The sequence below is a fragment of the Mandrillus leucophaeus genome, unplaced genomic scaffold (assembly GCF_000951045.1).
Source record: "Mandrillus leucophaeus isolate KB7577 unplaced genomic scaffold, Mleu.le_1.0 Scaffold209, whole genome shotgun sequence".
NCBI lineage: Eukaryota > Metazoa > Chordata > Mammalia > Primates > Cercopithecidae > Mandrillus > Mandrillus leucophaeus.
This window is the reverse complement of record NW_012102132.1, coordinates 5341176-5351186: the sequence shown is the minus strand read 5'-3', so window position 1 is coordinate 5351186 and position 10011 is coordinate 5341176. Positions and strand designations below refer to the sequence as shown.

The following is a 10011-nucleotide window of genomic DNA, read 5'->3' as shown; positions in this document are numbered from 1 at the left end:
AAAACATCAGTGGTATCCAGGGTTTGTGACGAGGAATGTAAGGTTCAAAAGACAATGTACAAGGTTTTTGTGTTTGTGTTTTAGGATGGTGAAAATATTCTCTACAAATTGTAATTGTAATAACATGGCACTGTGCAGTATGTCTAAACACAATGTATACAAACTAACTGGATACTTAATGTATACAAACTAAACACTCATTTAGGAATTGGGAGCATCCCGGGATGGAATGAGGAATGTGACAAAATCATCTAAATGTATTACAAATATAGGCTGGACTGAGCTGGTTGCCTCCTGTTATTGTGGGGGCAATTCACTTCATCCCAACTACTTGATACTTTCACTTCTGGAGGTCATATTTCTCTAAGATCTTCCAGAAAAAAAGTCTTAAATCTGCCTTAGCCTTTTTTTTTTACAGTCCAGCTCTTAATTTTTTCCCTCCTATTCCCCAATAATAACATGAGTATGGATCCAGCCTATCCCCAAAGCCTGCCTTGCTCTGAAGCATCCAACTGTAAAGAATCTTCACTTACACCGGTGACTTGTGGGCCTGAAGAAAACTATCCATCCTTGCAAATGTCTTCTGCTGAGATGCCTCACACAGAGACTGTCTCTCCTCTTCCTTCCTCCATGGATCTGCTTATTCAGGACAGCCCTGATTCTTCTACCAGTCCCAAAGGCAAAAAACCCACTTCTGCAGAGAAGAGCACTGCGAAAAAGGAAGACAAGGTTCCGGTCAAGAAACAGAAGACCAGAACTGTGGTCTCTTCCACCCAGCTGTATGATAGATTTCAGAGACAGAAATACCTAAGCCTCCAGCAGATGCAAGAACTTTCAGCCATCCTGAACCTTAGCTACAAACAGGTTAAGACCTGGTTCCAGAACCAGAGAATGAAATCTAAGAGGCAACAGAAAAACAACTGGCCAAAGAATAGCAGTGGTGTGACTCAGAAGGCCTCAGCACCTACCTACCCGACCCTCTACTCTTCCTACCACCAGGGATGCCTGGTGAACACGACTGGAAACCTTTCAATGTGGAGCAACCAGACCTGCAGCAATTCAGCCTGGAGCAACCAGACCCAGAATGTCCATTCCTGGAGCAATCACTCCTGGTGCACCCAGTCCTGGAACAATCAGGCCTGGAACAGTCCCTTCTCTAACTATGGAGAGGAATCTCTGCAGTCCTGCATGCAGTTCCAGCCAAATTCTCCTGCCAGTGACTTGGAGGTTGCCTTGGAAACTGCTGGGGAAAGCCATAATGTAATACAGCAGACCACTAGGTATTTTAGTACTCCACAAGCCATAGATTTATTCCTAAACTATTCCACGAACATGCAACCTGAAGATACCTGAAGATGAGTGAAACTGATATTATTCAATTTCAGTGTGGGCACTGGCTGAATCCTACCTCTCCTTGCCTCCCCTCCCTTATAGGATTTTTCTTGTTTGGAAACCACGTGTTCTGGTTTCCATTACGCCTATCCAGTCAATTTGATAGAGGGTGGGGTATGATTGGAGCCTAATCAGAGAGGTTTCTTTCTTTTTTCCTAGAGAAAAGACCTTTTAATAATCTTGGCTGGCAAGGACATGGTAGAAGCTGTCTCTGGCTATAGATAAGTATATACAATACTAGTTTGGATATCTTTACGGTTTAGAATCTAACCTCAAGAATAAGAAATAAAAGTACAAATTGGTGTGATGAAGGTATATTCCTATTTTTTGGGATTGGGAGGCTTTACTTATTTTTTAAAAAAACTCTATTGAGGTGAAGGGTTAAGCTGTAACATACTACATTTATTTCCTCAACCCTTTTTGGCTCTGTTTTACTATAGCCCCCATTCTGTTGGTTATGCTAATATTTGTAGAAAGAGATCTTGTACTTGCTGCATCATAATGACATTAGTACTACTTTGGCTGGTTTAAGTACAGATGAATAAAACAATCATTCTTCCTTAAAAAAATAAATGTATTACAAATATTAAAAAATGACATCAATGAGGTCAGTGGGGGAATAGGGTGTTGACCAAAGCAACTTTGGAAATAAACGGTCTATAAAACTAAAGGCAAACAAAACTGTATATAAGCCTGTACTCTTGTTGATAAATTGTAAATGTGAATTAACAATTCTGGTACTGCTATATATGTATACTGGAATTTAAACATTAAGTATTTGAATGAGAGATGGTGGGAGCCAGGTATCACTGCTGGAGTGACAGTTTATAGATAAGCATCAGGTGAAGGCTAGAGTGATTCATGTGGTAATAGATTAGAGTCAGAGGCAACAGTATGAACTCATATTTAGGTTTATATAGATACATATGGTTACACATAGAAATATTCATAGATATGTGTATATGCATGGGTTAGTATACACACATATCTCTCCTCCCTCTGTCAGCTGAGAGGATCTAGGAGCAGCAACACCCCAGTAGCAACAAGCTCACCTGGTGCCTCGATCTTGTTTTCTAATACTATTTTCCAATAAAAGGACCCGGGGCTTCTTGGAGGAAATTCCAGATGCTAGGACTCAGGCAGGAAATATACAAGATGAGCCTGAAGCATCCTGTAGTACCAGAAATCAAGGAAGTGCTAAGCAACAACAACAACAAAATCAAACCACAATGTATGTTATAGGGCACAGGAGGCAACTGAAAGAGCTCCCAATGGCCACAATGGGAGCAATTCAAGCAATGAAATATAGTAGTATCGGATTATAACCCAAAGTACAAGATCGGTATCTGTGAGTCCATACTGTCATAAACAAATCATTGAATAAATATATAAGTGTGGGAGAATAGACAAATCTGTGCAGAAGAATTCCAAATAAATTATGTAGATACTCTGCCCTCAAGGAGGTGGAGCATAATTTCTCACTTTTTTTTTTTTTTTTTTTTGAGATGGAGTCTCACTCGGTCGCCCAGGCTGGAGTGTGGTGGCGAGATCTCCGCTCACTGCAAGCTCCGCATTCCGGATTCACACCATTCTCCTGCCTCAGCCTCCTGAGTGGCTGGGACTACAGGCGCCCGCCACCACACCCGGCTAATTTTTTGTATTTTTAGTAGACACGGGGTTTCACCGTGTTGGCCAGGATGGTCTCGATCTCCTGACCTCGTGATCCGCCCGCCTCGGCCTCCCAAAGTGTTGGGATTACAGGCATGAGCCACTGCGCCCGGCCTCATTTCCCACTTCTTAAGCATGGACTGTGCACATTGATTGACTTCCTTCCAAAGTTTCAGTATGGAAAAGGGGAAATAAAAGAGTAAATGTACAGTGGAGAAATATAACAATACCTCAGCCAAGTGATCCAGGTCAATATCCACAGTGATAAGTCATGTCGATAATATTATATGCACTTGGTATGACATGATGAGATTGACACTTTATGGGTGAGGTCTTCTCAAAATCTTACAATCTCAGTCTAATCATGAAAAACCTCAGACAAATCCCAATTAAGATACACTCTACAAAATATTTGACCAATTCTCCTCTAAACTGTGAAGAGTATTGAAAACACAGAAAGCCTGAAAAAAACATAGTAGCCAATAGAAGCCTAAGGAGACATGATGATTAAATATAATGTGGTGTCCCGAATGGTAAAGTAAAACAGAAAAAAAACAGGTAATAACTAAGGAAACCTGAATCAAGAAAGGACTTCAGTTAATAATAATGTATCAGTACTTACTCATTAATTGTGACAAATGTACCATAGTAATGGAAAATGTTAATAATAGAAGAAATTGTGTGCAGGGTTTATGAGAACTCTCTATACAATCTTTATGTTTTTTTTTTAAAATCTAAAACTGTTCTAAAAATGCAGTTTATTTAAAAACAAAAAGCAATGAGTCAGGGTTTTGGATGGAGCTCCTTTAAATCCAAGAAACATAACCAGAAGTGTTGCAAAAGCATTGAATAAATTCCACCTACCCACAGAGCATCAACGTTTGTATTTGTTGTTGGCAAAGAAATTGTGTAAATGTGTCAGCATACTAAAAAAAAAAAAAAAAATGAAGTTTCACAAAGGCTTACAAAATAAGATATTTTCTTGGGTGGTATCATTAGAAGCTTCCTGGACAGAACACAAGCAGTTTTAGTCCAGTGGCATGATATTGAGATGTAGCATACCTGCCAATTATCCCATAACTTACTTCTTAATATCGCAAGAAACATCAGTAATTATGGAGTCAATGATAGTATTTGATAGAGACACTATTTCTGAATTCTCTTTCTACTCAAAGTTACCTATCAATGCAACCAGTCCCAGAGCACGGGGCTTCAAAATCTTCCTAAATTGAGTGTGGCATCTTTCTCCTGAAAAGACATGTCTATTAACCAACTCCACGTCTCCTCCTCGATGTATTGAATATCTTTCATTTGCCCTTTCCGATATATTCTATACCCCTCTTTACTCTGCACTGTGCCATGGAAGGCTGAACTCTGGGTTACATTAGAGGGCTCATTTGTCCTGACTTCCTGTTGGGTTTAGTCAATGGGGAACACGAATAGAAGAACAAACAGGAAGGAGGAGATGAGGTTGGAGTATTTATTCCTGATTCCATCCCTGCAGCATTGCTGAGTACTGTCTGCATTCCTCAGAAGGGTTTCAACCCCTTCCTCAGCCCTTTGCACAGTACCGCATGGCCCCAGTCTGTTTCCTTATCCTGTCAGGCCTAGGGTTGTAAAACATTCAACATATTTTAGCCTGGTGCTATTGCACTATCTCTTGTGCTTTTCCTGTCTTTCTATATTTATAAATAGTTCCATTATTATGCCTCTCCTCAAATTAACCTAATTTGACTCTTTCCCTTTGGAACCCTAATTGATATACCTCAAACTTAAAATGTCCCCATCTACATCCCCAACCCCCGATCTGCTTCTCCAGCTACAGTAGTCTTCCCCCATAGTAATTAAATGATAACTCCATTCTTTCAGTTGCTCAAGCCAAATAGCTTGGCTTGATTCCTATCTTTCAAACCTTACATAAAATTAACATCCTATATGTCTATCTTAGAAATGTTTCCGGAGTCTGACCACTTCTTAATGTTTCCACCACTATTTAATACTATCCTGGTTCAAGCCACTAGGTTATGAAGATTGTTTTAGGTTCCTCCTAACTGGTTTTTCTGCTTCCATCTTTGCCCTCTGCGGTCTAGTATTAGATTTGCGGAAGCCAGAATGACCCTCTTAAAACACAAGTCAGATCATACCACTCCCTTGTTCATACCCTCTAAAGGCTTCTTATTTCCCTTAGGGTAAGATCAAAGTCTGGCCACGTCCTTGCATACCACCAGCTCTCAGCTCATGCCATTCTACCCTTTACTCCCTCTGCACGAGCACAATTACCTCCTTGCTATTCCTCGAACAGACCAAGCTTGCTCTTGCCACAGGGAACTTTCAAGTTACTGTTCCTTCTGTTGCATCACTTTTCTTCTAGATATCTATATGACTTGCTCCCTCACTTCCTTCATGTCTCTGCTCAAATGTGTATTATAGGCAAGCCTTTCCTTAATCATGCTATATAAAAGAGCTGCACCCCATTTCTCATCTCAATCCATCTCTTTTAGTTCATTTTATTTTTCTTCATAGCATTTATCACCAGACGTGTATTTGCTTATAGTTTCTCTTCCCTAACCTGAGTATAAGGTGGTATTCTTGACTATTTTGTTCACTACTGACTCCCAGGGCCTAGAATAGTTACTGGCCCATAATAGGCATTCCACAAACATTCATTAAATGAGTAAATGTATATGGTAACTGATATTGTAGTGTACTTTAAAGATAAAGCTTTTGCATTGTGGTAAATCTAATTTTCAGTAAAGGTCTATAGTTTTAGACCAAACCTTCTAATGAAAAAGATCCACAGAATGCAGGGTATTTCAGAAAGGAGAGAACCAATGTGTGTTAGAGTTTTGGCTTTCTGTAACCATTGTGAAGAAACGTGTGAACCAGATCTCTTTGTCCCATCATATTTAACAATGAAAGTCACAACATATAATAAAGGTTGTCATATTTTCCTTTAGAAAATTTTAAACTTTAGCTATACCCATTGTATACAAATATAGATGCAATAATTGTAATAGCAAGATATGTTTTCCTACATTCATATCAAGTATTCTACTTGACTTGTTATGAAGAGAGTAGAAATTACATGTTGCCTGACTGGGTAAGGTAGCATTTCTTGCATACTTCCTCTTTGGAGAGTTAGAATGTTTCAACAAAATAATAATGTTTCAACCTAATTTCACATAAAATAAATGTTGCCAAGAAAAATCTTTGCACCTAATTCATGAACTCTCCATCTTCCCCTACCTTCTGTCCCCAACCCAATCCATTCATGTAACCTAGTCTGTGTATCTGCTCTGGATTTTCTTAATGCTACCTTAGAGTCAGACTGCAAGATTGTCAGAGTTAGAGACTTGGATTGCTTTATTTAGTGCCTAATAACCATGCAGTAAAGGAATTGATTTCACTAAATGAAACCTGGGCACTAGGCCATTGACTGAGCCTAAGTAAGTTGGAAGAAACCAAATGAAACTCATGGTCCCATCTTACCATAAACTTCCTCCAGAGCTTCTCATAGTATCCTCTCTTTCAGGACTCACAGAAGAAACTGCTCTTGGATTAATACATCCCAAACAATCCAGTCACCTAGAAAAAACCTGGCTTTTTGAATCTTCTGGGCTCTGTTTAGTCACCAGAAAGCAAGCAACTATATTGTTGCAACTATATAGGACCCTATGCCCTGCGATCCTAATATTACCTGTGGTTTTCTCCCTTTGTACCAACCCCTTCAGGTGTTCATATGTGTCCTTTTGTACAGCGTGTCTTTTTGAAACAACCTTAAATCCTTTGTGGGACAATCTGGAGTATAAATAAATAATTGTGGTATATGTGGGGGTTTTCTTTGTGTTCATTTTGTCTGTTTCCCACTGTGCTACATCATGAGTTGTGTATGAATCGATACAGAGCTGGAGGAAGATATCAGCACATGTCCTAGGTTGTATTTTTAAAAACTGATAGTTTACAGAATGTTTTGAAAAATGTGTAAGCTCAAAGCCCTTTCCTTCCATGGATCACTGATGATTATGTGTCTTTAGAATATTCCAGAGTTATTGACATTGTCACATAATTCGCTTTTAAAGCCACATAATCCACCTTTATTTTTGTTGTTGTTTTCTCCTTGTAACAAAGTTCAATGTTAATGACAGAAAGTAGTAAAATATTAATAATTGGTGAATCTAGGTGAAATCTATGTAGATATTCATTGCATTATGCTTTTTACTCTTTTGTAGGTTTGAAAATTTTTATTCTAAGAAGTAAAACATAAATAAATAAAAATGTAATGCTAGCAAATAATCCTCTCATCCCACTCCAACTTGAAATACGCTAGGTTGAACAGAATTAAAAGAATCATGAATGTTGTATGTATCTTGAACAATTCTTCTATTATGCTAATAAGCTGGACATCTGTGCTTATCTCCTTAGAGATGAGATGATTTGTGCTAAACAAAATCAAAAGTGTCTTGAGCATTATTCCAAGTTAAATACTGTTGTTTTGTGCCATTGAGTTATGTGAGTGGGTCAGAACTTTGTTAAATCTATTATGTCTGGTATTCACTTTGTAGGTATCCTCTAGTAAATATTCTCTGGAAATGGCTCCCTCATTTTTTTTAGAGCTATAGTTCTTCGGGATTCACATATTTGAGAATTAATGTTGTAGATATCACTTAAGTCCCTCCTGGATCTTTGTAAGTTTGCTAGTTTCTTATACCTGTCCTCATCCATATGGAAAACTTCATGCCGTCTGGCTCTGATTCTGAGTTGATCCATATACTGTGAAATATGATAAATACGTCACTCTGATAACATAAGCTTATTCTCCATCACCTGCCTTACCAAAGCTGTCAAATACAACTTGAGCCTTTAAACTCAAGGGAGTTTTGCAAATCCACAAATGCTATAAAGGATTTTTCTTTTCCAAGAGGAGGGAATAGGGTCCTGTGGCTTATTGTCTGAGATATATTCAACTCAATATTTATTGAGCTCTTATGAGGTGCTCTAACCATGTCCCGGATGGCATAAACAAATTAGTAGTGTTTTGAAGGTGAGCCAAAACCTTTACAGCTTGTGGTAAATGCTGCCTGGCCTGGGACTCACTGTTCAGGGCAGTGGGTTCCCCTCTGGCCTAGGGCAGATCCAGAAATGCCATCCAAGGGTCAAGCCCTGGAATCGGGAACCCCAAGAGCCTGCTTGGTGTTCTACTCCCCTGTGGCAGTGTCGGTACCTAAGATGCAAGACAAAGTTCTTTTACTTTTCCCTCTGCTTTTCTCAAACAGAAGGAATTTTGCCCTGTAGCCACCACAGCTGGTAATGTACTGAGTCTCACCTGAAACTAGTAATTCTCAGAGGCTCACGGAGGCCCTTGATGTAGTACCTGGCTATTGCTGCTCTTTATTCAGGGCTCAAGGGCCCTTTAGTTAGCAGGTGATGAATACTGCCAGGACTGGGTCATTCCTTCAAGGCAGTGGGTTCTCTTCTAGCTCAGAGTGTGTCTAGAAATATCCTCTGAGAGCTAGGGCCTGGAACAGGGGCCTCACAACTGACTCAGAGCACTTTGGCCCTCGGTGGCAAAAGATTCCCCTCTGACCAGAGTTGGATTGAATTCTTCCTCTGTGTCAATTGAGTTTGGTCTGGTTTTCCCTTCTGCTCTAACAGGATAGCACGAAATTCAATGCCTCACAATTGCTGTGCTCTCCCTCCCTAGCACCCAGAGACATGAGGTCTGCAGCACACAGCCGCTGCTGGGTATGAGCGAGGGCTGTCACTGGGGATTCAGGATTGATTTTGCTATCTCTTCAGTGCCTCCTTCAGCGATATGAAGTTAAAACCAGGTACTGTAAGTGCTCGCCTGATTTTTGGTTCCTATGAAGGTGTTTTTTCTATGTAGATAGTTGTTAACTTGGTGTCCTTGGCGGTGCGGGGCAGGGAGATGATTGGGGGAGCTTTCTGTTCTGCCATCTTGCTCTGTCTCTCTTTCTACACTGTAGCTTTGAGGTAAGTTTTAAAATCTGTCTTCCAACTTTGCTCCTTTCAAGATTGTTTTTGTTATCTGTGGTCCCTTGCATTTCCATATGCATTCTAAGATCAGCTTATCAATTACTGCAAAAAAGGTCATTGGGATTTTGATAGGAAATGCATTAAATAAGTAGATCAATTTTGGGAGTATTGTCATTTAAACAATATTACATTTTTAATTTTTTTAATTTTTAAAATTTTTCTAGAATTTATCTTTCAGAGCTGCATTTCTAATAAAATTTTACTTATTCTTAAAATGTATAACAGTATTTCATCGTTTTTGTTATTTTAAACAATTATGTACTAGTATTTTTTGTAATATTTTTATTCTTAGAACCTTATAATCAGAGACAATATAAAAAATAAAAGTAATATTAAGTCTTCTAATCTATGAACATAGGGTTTTTCCACTTTTTAGCTCTTTTAAATTTCTTTCAATTATGTTTTGTAGTTGTCAGGGTATAAGACTCATACTTCTTTTGTTAAATTTAAATACTATTTAAATGAAATTTTTTGTTTCATTTTTTGATTGTTCATTGCTGGTATATATAAATACAACTGATTTTTATATATGGATATTGTATCCTGCAACCTAGCTGAACTTATTTACTGGCTCTGATTTTTTTTGTAGATTCCTTAAGGTATTCTACATACAAAGTCATGTCATATGTGAATACAAATAGTTAACTTTCTTTTCCAATCTGGATACATTTTATTTATTTTTCTTGGATAATTGTTCTGGCTAGAATGTCCAATACAATTTTGAATAGAAATGGTGAGCCGGGTGCGGTGGCTCATGCTTGTAATCCCAACACTTTGGGAAGCCGAAGTGGGTGGATCACCTGAGGTCAGAAGTTCGAGACCAGCCTGACCAACACGGAGAAACCCCCTTCTCTACTGAAATTACAAAATTTGCCTGGCATAGTGGTGCATGCCTGT

The 10011-nt window shown here is 38.9% G+C and overlaps 1 pseudogene; it reads left to right on the top strand.

The window, feature by feature from the left end:
* Positions 1–459: 459 nt before the first annotated feature.
* On the top strand, positions 460–1353 carry LOC105539780 (annotated as a pseudogene).
* Positions 1354–10011: the final 8658 nt, after the last annotated feature.